General features: G+C 38.0%; 1 long non-coding RNA gene across 1 annotated transcript in view; it reads right to left on the reverse strand.

Annotated features, from left to right (window-relative positions):
- The window catches only part of LOC145725556 (uncharacterized), a 37,129-nt gene that overhangs the window by 1,825 nt on the left and 17,566 nt on the right, over positions 1 to 17,738 (reverse strand). The gene's annotated exons all lie outside the window — the stretch shown is intronic.

Consider the following 17,738-nt stretch of genomic DNA (forward strand, 5'->3'; position numbering starts at 1 on the left):
TGCAGCAATAAAATTGTTCTCTTTCGTTTCTATTCTCTTCTTGATGATCTTGATTCGTAGAAGAAATAGAAGAAAACATGTATACAAGGCTATGTGTATACGTGAAATCGTTATTCTCTTATCTCAAAACTTTGAGAACGGTATTACGAAGGCGTAGAAGGGCCACGAAATTAAAAAAAATTACCAATACTGTTTTGTTTGATACAATTTTAACCTATAATTGCATGTCGGAGGTACAATAGAAGGTAGGATAACTGCAGAAGCTGAAGAACTTTTCGAAAGTAGTTTTAATTTTTTTGCTAATTTGTCTTATGAGATAACTGAAAATAAATGACACTTTGACATTGCTACATTTCCGCCTCTGCAATGTGGAAGCATCATATTTGATATCCAACGTTTCGTTTTTTAGTTACTATTGTTACAAAGGTCTCATAACCAGATTAAGATTTCCTGATTTCCTGACAAAGTGCACAACTTGGCAACACCGCATCCCAGGGGTGTCCCAAACTTACCCCCCTAATACGAAGTCTCAACCCTCTAGGCCTTAAAATAAGGGAGTTACCCATTGATTTTAGTGTTTTAAAAGTGATTTCTAGTGTTGTAAATTATTGTGTATTTAGTAAATAAAGTTTGTTGAGTTTATTCAAACGCTCACTTATCAAAAAGAACCCAGTAAAGTGTAACACTATCTTTTTAACTTTTAATTTTCTTATGGGCGCAATGTTAGATTTTTTTATAATTGAATTGGAAGTTTTAGTAAATCAGGAAAGACTCAGAAGAGTGCCATAAAATAACATAAATCAGTTAGGAATTTAGAACGAACGCTGTGACGTCATTTGACAGTGTCACATTCTATTCGGTTTGAAAATGACAATGATGGCATGTAAATAAAAATCGATTTGTGCACGACGCGACGTTAAAATAAAATTAAGGTAAACTAATTTAGTACTAAGAAACATCAACATGTGTAATGGCATGTGGACATTTATGCAACCGAATTTTCTATTAAGTTTAGTTAAGTTAAATTAAGAAGTTGGTCAACTTTCTTAACTTAATATTAATTTTGATGCTTGTAGCGCATGGCCGGAATAGGATTTGGACAAATGTTTTGCGACATGCCCAATTACAATTAAAAAATTAAAAAATTAAAAATTCTTCTCTCTTCTTCTTCTTTCAGCAGCCCTTTTGCATTCACTCCTGGACATAGGCCTCCCCTTGCTGCTTCCATTCGGATCGGTTCATTACCATCTGGTGTCATTTTCTTCCCGCTATTTCTTGTATATCGTCGATCAATCGTTTCTGTGGACGCCCCTTCTTTTATGTCGCCCTGGACGCCACTGTACTATACATCTTGTCCATCTGTCATTGTCTTGTCGTGCCATATGCCCCACCCAACGTCATTTCTGACGTGCGATGTGCTCTATAACATCGTCGACTTTTGTTATTTTTCTAATTTCCTCGTTCTGTATATGATCCCTTAGGCTTACCGCCAACATAGTTTTTTTGATTGCTCGTTGTGTTGTTCTTAGTCTATTCGCGCTTTTAACTGTGAGAGTCATTGTTTCCATACCATAAGTCAAGACTGGCAATACACATGTGTTGAAAAACTTTCTTTTTTAGGTTGATAGGAAGTGTTGGATTTCTTAATGTTGTTCCCAATTTTCCTACAGCAGCCCATGTTAGTCAAATACGCCTTGTTATTTCGGCTGTTTGATTTTCTTTGCCCAGCGTGATGGCGTGTTTTAAATATATGTAGGTATTCGTTTACTTTCTCTATTTGTTGTCCTTCTAAGTTCGCCGGGATCTGGAGTCAACAGTTTGGTTTTATCGATGTTCTTGTTTAAACCGATTTTCCCGACTCTCTTTAAGTCTGCCAACATTTCGTTAAGTTCTTGCTTCGTACTGCTGATTAAAACTATGTCGTTGGCGAAGCGTAAATTGCTCAGATATCCATCATCCACGCGTAGACCGTTTTTGTCCCAATCTAGTCTTTCCCAAAGCTCAACAGAATCAAAAGCCTTGTTAAAATCTATAAAAGCGAGATGAAGATGCTCTACGGTGGTATGTCCCTTGCGAAAACCAGCCTGATCCACTCGACTGATGTTGCTGAGCTTATAAAGAAGGGACAATAAGCTTATTGGGCGAAAGTTGCTGAGATTTAATTTGTCTCCCTTTTTGTGTAACAAGATGACTTGAGCATTTTGCAATGTTCTTGAAATATTACCGATGAAGACATTTGTTCATTAAGATTTTCCATTGTGGTTGTGCCTCCCAGTTTTATCATTTCACTAGTGATTTTATCTTCACCAGGAGCTCGACCATTTTTTAGTTGGCTTAGGGCTTCCTCAGTTTCGATGGAGTTTATGTCAGGGATTTCTTCTGAGCCGACGTTCATGATCTTACATTGAGTACTAGCGTTCTCTATTTCCGGTGCAATTGATGCATATAGGTCTTTATAATATTCTTAGATTATATTTACTATCTCGTCACTTTCGTTTTTTTTCTTCGCCGTCTTTGTTCTTCATTTGATAAATGCGTGCTTGTCCATTTTTATCAAGTGATTTCAGCACTCTCATATTTTTATTGTTTTCTATTACGGACTCTATCATGCTGTCGTTGTGATCCCTTATGTCTCTCCTTATACTCCTTTTAACTTTTATGTTAAGTTCTCTATAGTTAGGGTCACTTCTATGTGTGTTTTTTCTTATATTCATGAGGTCTATTGTTTTTTTTTTAATTTTACTGCATTTTGGTTTTTCCCCCGAACAAATCTGTTTTGTCGCTGTCTGCATGCGGTTTCTTATTTTTTGTTCCAATTCATCCAGGTTCATTTCGGTCATCTGGGAAATAGAAGAGAGTTTGCTTTTAATGTTCCTTTGATAGGTGTCGATATTTTGTTGAAGCTCCAGAATTATTGGAAATATTTTTTGATGTATTAGTTTCTTCCTTTCCGTTCCAAGGTTAATTTGAATTTTTGCCCTTAACATTCTATGGTCACTGCCTGTATTGAATCTATTGCTGAAACATCGGTTATTATGTACCTTTTATTCGTTATTATAAAGTCAATTTCGTTTTTCGTTTTTGAGTCTGGGCTATGTCCATCTTCGGTTAGCTGGCTTTTTGAAAAAAAAGTTCATGCAGAAAAGATTTTCTGTTTGGAGATAGTTAATTAACGTCTCACCTCTCAATTTTTCTCTGTTCGGAATATTGTGTATGTTCGTATATCCTATCTTGGAATTAAAGTTGCCCATTATTATAAAAAAGTGCGTCTTTTCAGATTTTCTTGCTGTGGTTATATGCTCATAAAGTTGATCTATTTGCTGTTCTTCTGCTGTACTTGTGGAGGCATCACTTGGATTATCTGCAGCTTATATCTTTCTGATAATTTTACGATTATACAGGGTGTCCCACGACGAAAGACATCGATTGATATTGGAAAAAGTATAAATAGGAGAGTTTTGAAAATTTGCCAGGATACTGATGTGGGCATGCCCAATCTAACTAAAATATTTTCAAGATGGTTGCACTTCCGTTTATACCGGAAGTCGATCACAACTTTCTTATTTTAAATAGAACACCCTATATATTATTACATATTTGGATTCCTCACAAAATTCTGACCAATTTTTGTGTACAATACCCTATGCCTATCTCTAGCCGTTTTCGAAATATTTGATGTTTTTCCAAAAAAGTGACAGTTGCAACGCTCAACATATTTTTGTACTCTGTCAAAACCGTATTTCATTTTGCAAAGAAACTTTGGGTTATTGTAAATAAAGGATCGTTTTATTAAACTGAGGGTGCGTAATGACTCGTTTGTATACAGGGTCGTCAAAAAAAAATCATAAACTTGCCACTAAAAAAAATCTCAAGTTTTTTAAATAGAAACCCACATTTTTTATGACGGAATCATTTTGAGCATTAAAAATTACTATGCATTTCAATTTACTTGCCTATACCTAAATCCAACCCATTTCGTTTTATTTGAGAATAAACATTTTTTATTATTAAAACTCCAGATATGTCACACCAGGTGTGAATTGTGTCTATTGAACATTCCATTTTTAGTGAATTTGGCCTCGTCGCTCTAAATAATATTATTCAAAAACAATTCTTCTCCATAGTGACTAGTCAGCAAAAACTCACTAAAAACCACTCTCTTCGGAAATTCAACCTCTTTTAAGTGTTGCACTAATTTAAATGAAAAGGGTGAAATTTATGTTTCTTCAGGATCCTTTGAATTGAGCTTTAGGATATGCCTGATTCTACGGAAACTTGTCTTATTGACGAAGTTGGATTTGCAACAAAATAGCCCAAAATTGCAATTTCTACATTTGTATTATTAAGGATTGGTTTTGTTTTAATAGCTTTTATCTTCACAGATCCCGTATTCTTAAAATTTTCAATTATTTGCTTGACAGCTTTTGGTGATGGCTTTGGTTTTTCTGGATAACGAGCGGCAAATATCTCACACGTTCTACTCACAACTTTATCACATTCTCCGTAAATAATTAACAGATTTAAGTAATCTTGGTTTGAATAACGTAACCGCTACGGTATATTTGCATTTGTCAAAACACTCAAGTCACTAGTGTTATTAACATGCTCTGCAGGTCTCCAATATCACCGTGTGTCAAAAGCATGACCAACTAGAACACCAGATAATCCCAACCGTGCAGCCTAATAAAAAAAATTTTATTCTCAAATAAAACGATATGGGTTGGATTTAGGTATAGGCAAGTAAATTGAAACGTATAGTAATTTTTAATGCTCAAAATTATTCCGTCATAAAAAATGTGGGTTTCTATTTAAAAAATTTGAGATTTGTCATTTTTTTTAGTGGCAAGTTTATAATTTTTTTTTGACGACCCTGTATACAAATGAGTCATTACGCACCCTCAGTTTAATAAAACGATCCTTTATTTACAATAACCCAAAGTTTCATTGCAATATGAAATACGCTTTTGACAGAGTACAAAAATATGTTGAGCGTTGCAACTGTCACTTTTTTGGAAAAACATCAAATATATCGAAAACGGCTAGAGATAGGCATAGGGCATTGTACACAAAAGTTGGTCAGAATTTTGTGAGGAATCCAAATATGTAATAATATATAGGGTGTTCTATTTAAAATAAGAAAGTTGTGATCGACTTCCGGTATAAACGGAAGTGCAACCATCTTGAAAATATTTTAGTTAGATTGGGCATGCCGACATCAGTATCCTCCCAAATTTTAAAAACTCTCCTATTTATACTTTTTCCAATATCAATCGATGTCTTTCGTCGTGGGACACCCTGTATTGATTGCTAATAGTCTCTAACAAGTCTTCAATCATAATAAACGACTGGTGATTTGTTTACAATCTTTCTTAAAGTGCTTTTAACATGGAGATTTCTGAAGACGCAGATGTTACTCATCATCAAGTGAGCTGCGAGCTGTTGCAGAGGTGGAAGCACAGTCTCTTAACTATAAAAAGTAAGCCCAGATATGACAAAACGCATATTGACATTCACCCGGGTGGAAAGTGACATTTAACCGAGTGGAAAGTGAGTACTTCCACCCGGGCGGAAAGTAAAAGCAGGTAATTTTCATCTTTCCACCTGGTTTACACATAAGAAATAACGTTATTACATACCTGGTTGAAAATAAAATAAAGAATTACGCTCACTGTCCCAAGGCGAAACAGTATTAGCCCAAGTAGAGTGTACTAAAGTACGCAAGTGATTTACGTGTTAAATTTTTAAGCCCATGTTAGACCATTTTATTTTGGAACTGCAAGTCTATAACTTGACGGGTGTGTCTTTAGTACTCTGAAGCTTAAGTAAGTCTACCAATTTGGTCTAAAAAGTGATTAAAAACTGGAAAAAAAATCCTTTTTTTTTCGAAAAGATTTTATCGTTCCTACTCCCTGTATGCATTGTTGTTCCTTGTTGTTTTTATACTGGCAGTGCAGGTAGCAGGTAAAGTGACATATTTTGACTGCATCACGACCCGACATCTTTTGAACGTCAAAAGGGCATTTTATGATTGTTTGGAATACTGTTTGGCTTCAAACGGAGGTCACTTTGAACAATTCACTTATAAAGATACTTCTTTTGTTTTTAACTTTCTTGATATAAAGTTAATGATCACCTTGTTTTACTTTCTACGCCAAATTTTACCTGCTACCTGCCGTGCCAGTATCAAACACAACAAAGAACAACAATGCATACAGCGAGTATGAAACGATAAAACCTTTTCGAAAAAAGATGATTTTTTGCAAGCTTTTTAACACTTTTTAGGCCGAATTGGTAAACTTTGGTAAGCTTCAGGGTACGAAACAGCCACCCGTCAAGTTTTATACTTGTAGTTCCAAAATAACATGGTCTAACATGGGCTTAAAAATTTAACACGTGAAATCCTATGTTGCGCGTTAAAAAAAACGCACTGTATATCTACAATAATTAATTATTTTGTTATGCTGCAAGCCGGATGACGATTAATTTGTTATTTAAGTCATTGCGGTGAGTATAAGAAAAAACTGCTGATGAATAATAATCACGCACGATCCAGCATACGAGAATAATTAATAAATAGTCCGCGCGAATGTTAAGAATTACATATTGGTACGTAAAAAGTCGAATATGTAGGTACATATAAAAAAGGGGGGCATATGAAAGAAAAAATTATATTAGGGCAAAAAGTACAGTACGAGTACATGCAGTAATTAGGTACCGCAATCTAAATATAGAGCGTTAAAATACACGGGTTTTCAATTACAAAAATTATATGAGTTGCTTAAATGTAATTTGAAGACTTTATAAAAGTCAAATGAGGCACGTAAGAAAAAGAGTACAAAGTTCAAAATTAGGACGTTAACTCTTTTCACACGAATCAATACGAGCAAGCAGTGATAATAAAATAAGTGCAATATAACCAGTGGTACCCAAAAGGATAATTTACGATATACGTTTATATTATATTGTTACGGTTTGGGCCTACTATGCTGGATACTTCTGTACGAGCACTCGATTCGGGATGAAATCGATGCGCCGCAATATCTGGCCGGGCGCGTGTTAAAGTAGGCCACAGTTAGGAAGCGACACCTGGAAGCATCTTTGATATTCGATGCAAATCGCGAAGCGTTTTGCGGTCATTCTAGAACGTGGTTTGCGAATATAAAAGAAGCGGTGTCGACGACGGCGTAGTAGTGTAGTAGTGAATTTGGGAACGCGGTAAAGTTTAAATAGTGGAATAATTGTGGAATTGTAGTAGTGTTTTTAGTAGCTGAATTAATTATTGTACGGAGTGTTTTGAAGTGTAAATAAATTTATTAATTGTTGAGTTAAATTGACTTGGTGTAAGCCCACGGGAAAACCGTAACAATATTTAAGGAAAACAAAGGAATTCGAAACTATATCTCGACTTAACCCTTACGCCACCCGAGATAGGGTATCGCCGGTTATGTCAATCATTCGCCCCATCAGAGACTTCTATGCCTCATAAATCTAGTGATAGGTATACGTTAGAACCTTTTTAAAGGAACCTTTAAGATTAGACTTCGAGTAATTCGATATTTTACTTAACGCTTTAGAAAATAATTGTGACTATTGATATATTACACCAGTGAGGGAGGACATTTTTTTTCAAAAGTTTTTAAGAAAAGAAAGAGTTTATAGCTTAACTAAGGGTAAAATCGATATGTATTATTCAAGGGATTTTATTATTATAACGGGAATGTGAGACATTAAGATTAAAATAGCAGTAGGTAATAATACGTTTTTATTGTCTAACAATGCCGGGGGTAGCTACGCGAAGAAGCCAAAAGGAAGCCACTACAAAATGAACAGCAAACAAGGCTTTGGATCAGGCTCGGCGAAAAACTATACACGCCACTGGAATTGGATATTGGAATCAGCAAAAGCTGAAAACGCTGACAATGGAGAATCCACCATGGGGCACCAGACCGCGACCACATTTGACTGTTGAGTCTGTGATCGTAGACGTGATAGCTAGACCTACATTGGGCCGTGGTGACGTGCCGCGGAGATGATGTCCAATCGGCTCATTTCTCACTCTTGCGTCTGTTTTACTTTCCTGCTGAAATTACTCCAGTTTGACAATTAGTCGTGACAATGGGCCAGCCACTAGCATAAAGTTGGACTCAAACTGCCTCATTGAAGTCAGTACTCCGGGCAATGATAGGAAGAGCCGACATCGAAGGATCAAAAAGCGACGTTGCTATGAACGCTTGACGCATCACCACGAACAACTACTGTCTTTAACTGCCATCCAGGATATAATAAGTATTATTAACCCCCGGGGTCCAATGTCTAATGGACCCCGCAGGATAAACGGATTGGCCGGTTGGCCGCCACATGCCAGTTATCCCTGTGGTAACTTTTCTGAAACACCTCTTGCTGAAAACTCTTCAAGCCAAAAGGATCGATAGGCCATGCTTTCACAGTCCCGCTATGCGTACTGAACATCGGGATCAAGCCAGCCCTTGCCCTTTTCAATATTGTGCTCGCGGATTTTAAGCATGGCTACCAAACAATTTTACTTTGGAATTCAGTGCACTTGGCAGAAATTACATTAAGTCAATATCACGTTAAGACCATCGCAATAATTACTACATGGTTACTACCACTGCTGACCCAAAATTGATCGAATCGGTTAATGTTAATAATAATTTTAAATAAAATACTATAAAATCGAAAGGTGGTATTTATTGTGTGATTCCGACTACAGCCTAAACTGGTCAATTATAGAAAAGTGAAAGCGAAGCGAGTACAGGAGGGAAAACATTTTTTCATAAAAATTGGTTTTGACTTTGCAGGTAGTAAGCGTAGTGTTAAGAGTTGACACATGACAGTGTATTAGAAGGTCTTTAATCCACCCCAAACAGACGTATTAAACATTCATAATATACCGGTTGTGGATAAAGTCATATGTTATGCGATTAATACATATATAGTTCGATTTTTACCTTTTGAGAATGACGTCATCTTTTTACATCTTTGTTTCTCGCATATCAAACATGTGAAATAAACAATTTTAGCAAAAAAGGCACGTTGTTAATTTTGTCATCCTGTCAAATTAAAAACGTTGACATTTACTGTCACTTTAATGTAAACAAATATCAAAGGTATAAAAACGCTGCCCTAGAATGAGCAAGCCCAAATGCTAATTCTAAATGTGCTGCTTTTTTCGGAGTACGAAAAGAAACAGTTTCCAGATTCATCCCAATTGATTATTCCAATGTGTATGATAGAGCATCCATCACAAGCTTTAAAAGTGAGTACTGCTACCCTATGCGAAATGAAAAAGTGTGTAATTCCAGCTGACACTTCTATTTCACCAACATTTCTAAGAAAATGTCGGTCAGTAAAACCAAAATAACCGCTTTTATAAAAAACAAAGAAGTTGGTAATATTGGTATGCCAAATTACTATTTTCGCTTTATTGTGCAAAGCACAATAACACAACACAAAATCAATGAACATTAATAATATATTATGTTATTAGGAGTAGAAGAGGTCTTTAAGTGAGTGCAAGCACACCTATTCACTGAATGAATGATGATTAAACTGAAACTCTCATGATCATGTGATTTTCAAGGCACTTGATCATCAGTCACTTCTGAACGCACTAATTTTTCAAAGCATTTGTAGGTTAAGACTTGTGATCTAATTCCAGACTAATGCCTGTTTTTTCTTCAAAGGGTAAAAATTTGACTATAAATAGCTAAAGGAAACGCCAGCAAAAACTGCATCACGTCATCGATAACGTAATTTTAAGATTTGAGTGACTACACAAATTACTTTGAGCGTATAATATGCAAAAAAGCACACATTAATGTAACTATGAAGCAAATAATAATTCACTTTACCTACGAGTGTAAATAGCTAATTACGCATAGTTTTCCGTTACGTAATGTCCCTCTTTACGCACAGTTGTTGTCAATACCATAAGAGCTCAGATTTAGCCGGAATTTCCCTCATATCTAAAATCTCCCATATGAGGAGGGGTGTTATCGAAAACTTACAGCGAATATTTCCCTCATGTGTTAAATGTCCCATATGAGCAGTGCATTTTCACCAGAATGACAGCGAATATTTCCCTCATGTGTTAAATGTCCCATATGAGCAGTGCATTTTCACCAGAATGACAGCGATAATTGCATTCTAAAGTGATAATTGCATTTCGATAATTGCACTGTACGTATCTATAACGACTGCATTGTTGTAGAGCCTATTGCTAGTACACTAATTGTTGTCCATGCGCATTTTTTTGACTTTTTATAACCAAAAAATGTCAAACGCGATGTCTACAAAAATTAATAAACGGTTTGGAACTTGCTCATTGAGCTCCATTGAGCAATCTACAGTTGCAGCAAAACCAAAACATTTTATTTATTCGGGAAATATTCCCCAAAATTACATTCGTGCCTTAAAAATGACCTGATAATTCTGCGTTCAAACTTGTTATCTTTGCAAACTGCATTCGGTCATTTTCATATTTTTTTCTAAAAAAGCCCTCCACCTTCGGTGTCGGGCTCTTTCGCCAGAAAAATATGACAATAAACTCATGCAGTTAAGAGATAACAAGTTTTCATGCAAAATTATCGGTAATTTTTATGCACTTGTGCAATTACCCCCGATAATTGCATTCTAAAGTGATAATTGCACTGTACGTATCTATAACGACTGCATTGTTGTAGAGCCTATTGCTAGTATACTAATTGTTGTCCTTGCGCAGTTTTTTGACTTTTTATAACCAAACAATGTCAAACGCGATGTCAACAATAAATTAATGAACGGTTTGGAACTTGTTCATTGAGCTCCATTGAGCAATCTATAGTGGCAGCAAATCCAAAACATTTTCTTTATTCGGGAAATATTCCCCAAAATTACATTCGTGCCTTAAAAATGACCTGATAATTCTGCGTTCAAACTTGTTATCTTTGCAAACTGCATTCGGTCATTTTCATATTTTTTTCTAAAAAAGCCCTCCACCTTCGGTGTCGGGCTCTTTCGCCAAAAAAATATGAAAATAAACTCATGCAGTTAAGAGATAACAAGTTTTCATGCAAAATTATCGGTAATTTTTATGCACTTGTGCAATTACCCCCGAATATTTCCCTCATGTGTTAAATGTCCCATATGAGCAGTGCATTTTCACCAGAATGACAGCAACAATTCCACTCATGTACAAAAAATGCCATATATACGTCATCAAAACACGGTTTGCTATCGGCTAATAAGGAAAGAAGAGAGTTTGCTAGCGGATAAAAAAATCGGATAAATTTTGCTGTTGATTTCATCGTTTCCACGGATTTTCACTTCACTTCTATTGTTGCAATGTCTCACCTTGAGATTTTTGCTGGCACTGTCAATTTTGACTTTGTTCGTATTGTTTTGGTTATGGCTCGCTTCGGATAGAGTTTTACTGCAGAAAATCAAAAGAACCAGAAAAATGTATTTCTGCCAGTACATGGCAGTAGTTATTGATTATATTCATGGAATTGTCTTATCAAATACCATTCGAGCTCAGATTTTTAACAGGATAATTTTTCCGCTTGTCTTCTCATACTTTCTTTATGGTACAAAACTCGACCTGTTTGGCAAAATCACTCGAGCTGCGCTCTCGTGATTTAGTTACAACAGGTCTCGTACAGTTACACCAAAAAGAAAGTGTTCTAAGACAAGCACAAAAATTATCCGGCTAAATCTGAGCTCTTGTGGTATTGCCCCCGAATATTTCCCTCATGTGTTAAATGTCCCATATGAGCAGTGCATTTTCACCAGAATGACAGCGATAATTGCATTCTAAAGTGATAATTGCATTTCGATAATTGCACTGTACGTATCTATAACAACTGCATTGTTGTAGAGCTTATTGCTAGTACACTAATTGTTGTCCTTGCGCAGTTTTTTGACTTTTTATAACCAAAAAATGTCAAACGCGATGTCAACAAAAATGAATAAACGGTTTGGAACTTGCTCATTGAGCTCCATTGAGCAATCTATAGTTGCAGCAAAACCAAAACATTTTATTTATTCGGGAAATATTCCCCAAAATTACATACGTGCCTTAAAAATGACCTGATAATTCTGCGTTCAAACTTGTTATCTTTGCAAACTGCAAAATAAACTCATGCAGTTAAGAGATAACAAGTTTTCAGGCAAAATTATCGGTAATTTTTATGCACTTGTGCAATTACCCCCGATAATTGCATTCTAAAGTGATAATTGCATTTCGACAATTACACTGTACGTATCTATAACGACTGCATTGTTGTAGAGCCTATTGCTAGCACTAAAGGCGGATTCACGTTCGTACTTACAAAGTCATTGTCGTAAAAAGTCGCACACGTAAAAAGTTAAATTGCATGTAGTTATATGAGGCAGTTTTCAGTAGTGCGTGGAACGGCGCAACATAGAAGTTCGTAATACGGCGTACTTCTACGTGACGTAAAAGTATGTACGATTTCAACTTTTGATGTAGAAATCGGTACGTTTTTACTCTTGATTGAAGTTGACAATCGACTGACAAGTGGTAATGAATACAAATTTAGCGGCGTCGGCCGGAAATCTATCGCAATTAAACCTAAATTGTTTTATTGTTTTTTGAAATGAATGTTATGTTTATATGTATAGTGAAGGGCAGTGTTCATTGTTTAAAAAAATTTTACTTGGCACATTTCAAGACTTGTGCGACAGACGTTCCGCGTACCAAGAGAAACTCCATTTGTTGCTTTAATAATTTCTACGCATATCTATGTTATAGTGTTATACGACTTTTTACAACAGAGAAGTCTCAAGTGTGAACGTGAATCCGCCTTAATTGTTGTCCTTGCGCAGTTTTTTGACTTTTTATAACCAAACAATGTCAAACGCGATGTCAACAAAAATTAATGAACGGTTTGGAACTTGCTCATTGAGCTCCATTGAGCAATCTACAGTTGCAGCAAAACCAAAACACTTTCTTTATTCGGGAAATATTCCCCAAAATTACATTCGTGCTTAAAAATTACCTGATAATTCTGCGTTCAAACTCGTTATCTTTGCAAACTGCATTCGGTCATTTTCATATTTTTTTCTAAAAAAACCTCCACCTTCGGTGTCGCGCTCTTTCGCCAAAAAAATATGGAAATAAACTCATGCAGTTAAGAGATAACAAGTTTTCATGCAAAATTATCGGTAATTTTTATGCACTCGTGCAATTACTATAAATAAATAATTACAATAATAGCCCTGTCGGACTATATATATTACGTAACTAGTGCTGTAAGAAGCATTTTACGCACGATATGGAAAAAGTTACGCACGAAGCCGCGAAGCCGTTCAGCTATTTACACTGAGGTCGTAGGTAATAGTATTGTACCGTCGTACTCCTTAATGACACACTTCTTGTACAACACTGTATATTGTTTACAAACAATAAACTGACACTGACACTTAACCTCGTAATCTGACAACTTCGACTTCACTACAACCATCAACTCAACAACAACTAACTAGGCCTGGTTCAGCTGCTTATATAGGCTTCCATGGTTTCTAGAAAGTTCCCAAATATTCATGAAATTGACTTTCTCTCTCACACTCATTAAGCTATAACATAAATCTCTCTCTATAGAACGTAAACAAAGCAACGTAACATACAGGGGTAACAACAAATAACTAAAGAAATCCTAACTAATAATCAAAAGTTCGCTTCGCAACACTGCCCCCCTCCTAGAGTTGATCGTCCCGATCATTAACTTCACCAGCTTTGGGTGGTCGGTAAGGTGCAAGTCGATCCAGGTGAACTATTTTCATTTTCGCCCGATGTCCTCGCTGTATTCTGTAGACGACGTCGTTCAGACGCTTTATAACGTCGTAGGGTCCCTCCCATGACCTCTGTAGCTTCGGTGACTTTCCTTTCTTTCGAACATGATTGTATAACCAGACCTGATCACCGGCTTGGAATCCGCTGCTGTTGGCCCTTTTGTCATATCTTGTCTTTAGTCGGTCGCTTGCAAATTTCAACTTCCGCCGGACTTCCTCATGGATCACGTGCAAGCGTTGCGCCAATTTTTCTGAATAGCTATCACAAGAGGCTGGGGATTCTTCCGGTCGTCCAAAAAGAAGATCCATTGGCAAACGAAGCTCCCTTCCAAAGACAACACTAGCTGGTGTTTTGCCAGTGGAATCATGTACTGCCGATCGATAAGCCATCAGGAACAACGGAATGTGCTGATCCCAATCTGTCTGATTGTTATCGACGACTGTCCTTAGGTAGTTGTCTAGTGTCCGGTTGAAACGTTCCACCATTCCGTCTGACAGTGGGTGTAATGGAGTAGTTCTGGTTTTCCTAATTCCCAATCGGTCACACATTTCCGTGAATACTGCCGATTCGAAATTACGCCCTTGATCCGAATGCAGCTCCCTCGGTACTCCAAATCTGCAGAAGAAGTTATCAACCAGAACTTCTGCTACAGTAGCGGCTTCCTGGTTTGGTATTTCGTACACTTCTGGCCATTTACTGAAGTAGTCCATTGCGACCAAGACATAGCGATTTCCGGAATTAGTTTTGGGAAAAGGTCCAGCTACATCAACGGCAATCCTCTCAAACGGAGCTCCGACATTATACTGCTTCATACATCCTCGGCTCCGAGTTTTGGGACCCTTGCTACTGAAACAGTCTGCGCAACGCCGACACCAATCTTCTACATCTGAGCGGCTTTGTAGCCAATAGAACCTTTCCCTAACTTTATTTAACGTTTTGTTGATGCCAAAGTGCCCTCCACCAATTCCACTATGGGCTTCTTTCAGTACGTCACTAACTCGGTTTCTTGGCAGAACTACCTGTAGTCGTTCTTCTTTCCCATCCGGACTTTCCCATTTTCTTTTTAGTAAATCTCCATCAATAATAAGGGACTCCCATAATGCCCAATATCCCTTTAATGTTGGAGACTTAGCGGAAATCTCCTCCCAATTTGGTCTTTCTCCACGCTCTTTCCAGTTAATTATCTGTCCTAAATCGGGGTCTTCTCGTTGATCGGCAGCCAAGTTTTCCCGATCCCATGCGATGTCATTTTTCAGAGCGATCCTTCGACAAGGCTTTCCAAATTCAGCTATCTCCAGGCGTTTACAGTGATTGCAACCTTCCACACAAGGTCTTCGTGACACTGCGTCCGCGTTTCCGTGCAAACGTCCCTTTCTGTGTTCAATCTGGAAGTCATATTCTTGAAGTCTTTGCAACCATCGAGCTATTTGTCCTTCTGGATTTTTGAATTGAAATAGCCATTTCAGAGAGGCATGGTCCGTCCTTAGTCTGAATCGTTGTCCGTACAGGTATTTGTGAAACTGCTCGACTGTTTTCACTACGGCTAACAGCTCCTTCCTGGTTACGCAATAATTTCTCTCTGGCTTTGATAGTGATTTGCTGAAATAGGCGATCACTCGTTCTTCACCATCTTGGATTTGAGATAAAACTCCGCCTAAACCAATATTACTAGCATCTGCGTCCACAATAAACTCTTCCCCAGGTCGTGGAAAAGCCAAAACTGGTGGAGAACAAAGGGTTACTTTCAGTTCTTCCATGGCTTCCTGACATGTTGCAGTCCATTCGAAGGGCTGGTTATTCTCCGTCAATTTGTGTAGGGGTCTGGCTATATCAGCAAATCCACGAACAAACCTTCTGTAATAGGAACACAATCCCAAAAAACTTCTTAATTCATGCTTGTCTTTCGGAACAGGCCAATTCTTTACAGCTTCAGTTTTCTTCGGGTCGGTTTTTACTCCTTTTGACGATATAACGTGTCCCAAGTATTCGACTTCTTCTTGGAAAAAGCTGCACTTCTTCGGATTTAATTTCAGATTTGCCCCTCTGAACTTCTTGAAGATTTCTTCAACGTTTTGCAGGTGTTCTTCAAATGTTTTGCCCATAATAATGATGTCGTCTAAATAAACAAGACAGGTTTTCCAAGTCAATCCTCGTAGAACAGTTTCCATTAATCTTTCGAAGGTTGCCGGAGCATTGCAAAGTCCAAAAGGCATGACGTTAAAATGCCACAAGCCATTTCCAGTTGAGAAGGCAGTTTTCTCTTTGTCCCGTTGATCCATCTCCACTTGCCAGTATCCACTTTTTAGATCCAAGGTGGAAAACCACTTTGCGTTAGCCAGAGTGTCTATGGTGTCATCTATTCTGGGCAAGGGATAACTGTCTTTCTTAGTAACTTCATTTAGTCTTCTGTAGTCCACGCAGAATCTTGTCGACCCATCTTTCTTAGTAACAAGTACCACAGGAGAACTCCAAGGGCTGGTGGATGGCTCAATGACGCTGCGATCCGCCATGTCATGTATAAGATTTGCCACTTCTGCCTGCTTAGCCAACGGGAGTCGTCTGGGTCTTCGTCGTGAAGCAAACGGCCAAAAGTCTGTTTTTCTTGATCAGTCAAAATTGAGCTCGTCTTTTTCATTAAGTGCACCAAACACTCAGGAAGGTCACTGTCGGGGTTTGGTTTTGTTTCGTGCGACTCCTTAGTCACCATAAGTACTGGTTCGGATTTGGCTATTATATCGCCTTTTTTTCAATCTTTGACCACATTCCTTCAAATTGGCGACTTTTACGTATGCTTGGCCGTTTTTCTGCTGGACTAAAGTGCGGGCTACAAGAACTCCCTTCTTCACAGCATCATCTTCCTCTTCATAACTCGGTTCTATCAGCTGAAGTTTGCTCAATTCCGTTTTCCCATCCAAATTAACTTTAACGATGGTCTCTGATCTTGCAGGTAAGTTGACATCTTCTTGCAACGTGACTTTCCTCACACGCATATCTTGTTCGGGTGTCATCATAACAATCTCGTCTTGTCCAGTATTGATCAGTCTATTCTCCAAATCCAGCTGGAACTTGTGTTGCTCCATAAGATCTAAGCCCATTAAGACGTCATCAGTTATGTTGGCCACAAAAACGGTATGGTTGAAAACATGCCGCCCAAGCTTCACTTCAGCTTCATGGATTCCCAGAACAGGCATTGACTCACCAGCGGCAGTTTCCAATATAAACTTGGTACCAGTGTCGCTAATCCTGCAGTGTTTCACTATGTCCGGCCTTACGATAGTATGACAAGAACCGGTATCAACAACCATTTGGCAATCCCGGCCGCAAATCTTACCGGTCACTATTAAGCTGGTGTTTTCGTGGTGAAGACGGGCTACTTTAATTATGGTTGGTGGGGCTTGACAGTGTTGCGTAGCCAGCTTTTGCCCCGGAAAACTGGCTACTCTTCGTTTTCCTGGTTCTGCATTCTTCTAGGTTTGCGGCACTGCGATTGAATGTGCCCCTTTTCTCCACAGTTCCAGCATTCCAATGACCGAGTAAACGTGGTGGTTTGAGCGTTTCGGTTGTTCTGACTTCTTCTATTTAACGCTCCCATTAGTTCTTTTCGAAATGTCTCCAGCTGACGATTCAAGTCTGACTGAGTGATTGTGTGATCTGAATTGGAATATCGGTTTCTCGGTTCCGGTGTAAGGCTTCTGACTTGACGCACTCGAATATGTCCTCGTGAAACTTGCTTGACCGCCTCAAACTCCAAAGCGTAGGCAAGAGCATCATGCAATGTTTGGCATCTCGCTAATCGTATTGCTTGCTCTGTGTCACAATCTTTAAGTCCTCGTACAAAAGCCCGTACTGCCATTCGCTCTCTAATGTCGTGAGAGGCCGTTGGATAGGCCAGACAAACTAATCGAGCAATGTCGGCTTCATATTG

The sequence above is a fragment of the Ips typographus genome, linkage group LG2 (assembly GCF_016097725.1).
Source record: "Ips typographus isolate SLU linkage group LG2, UJ_Ityp_2.0, whole genome shotgun sequence".
Classification (NCBI taxonomy): domain Eukaryota; kingdom Metazoa; phylum Arthropoda; class Insecta; order Coleoptera; family Curculionidae; genus Ips; species Ips typographus.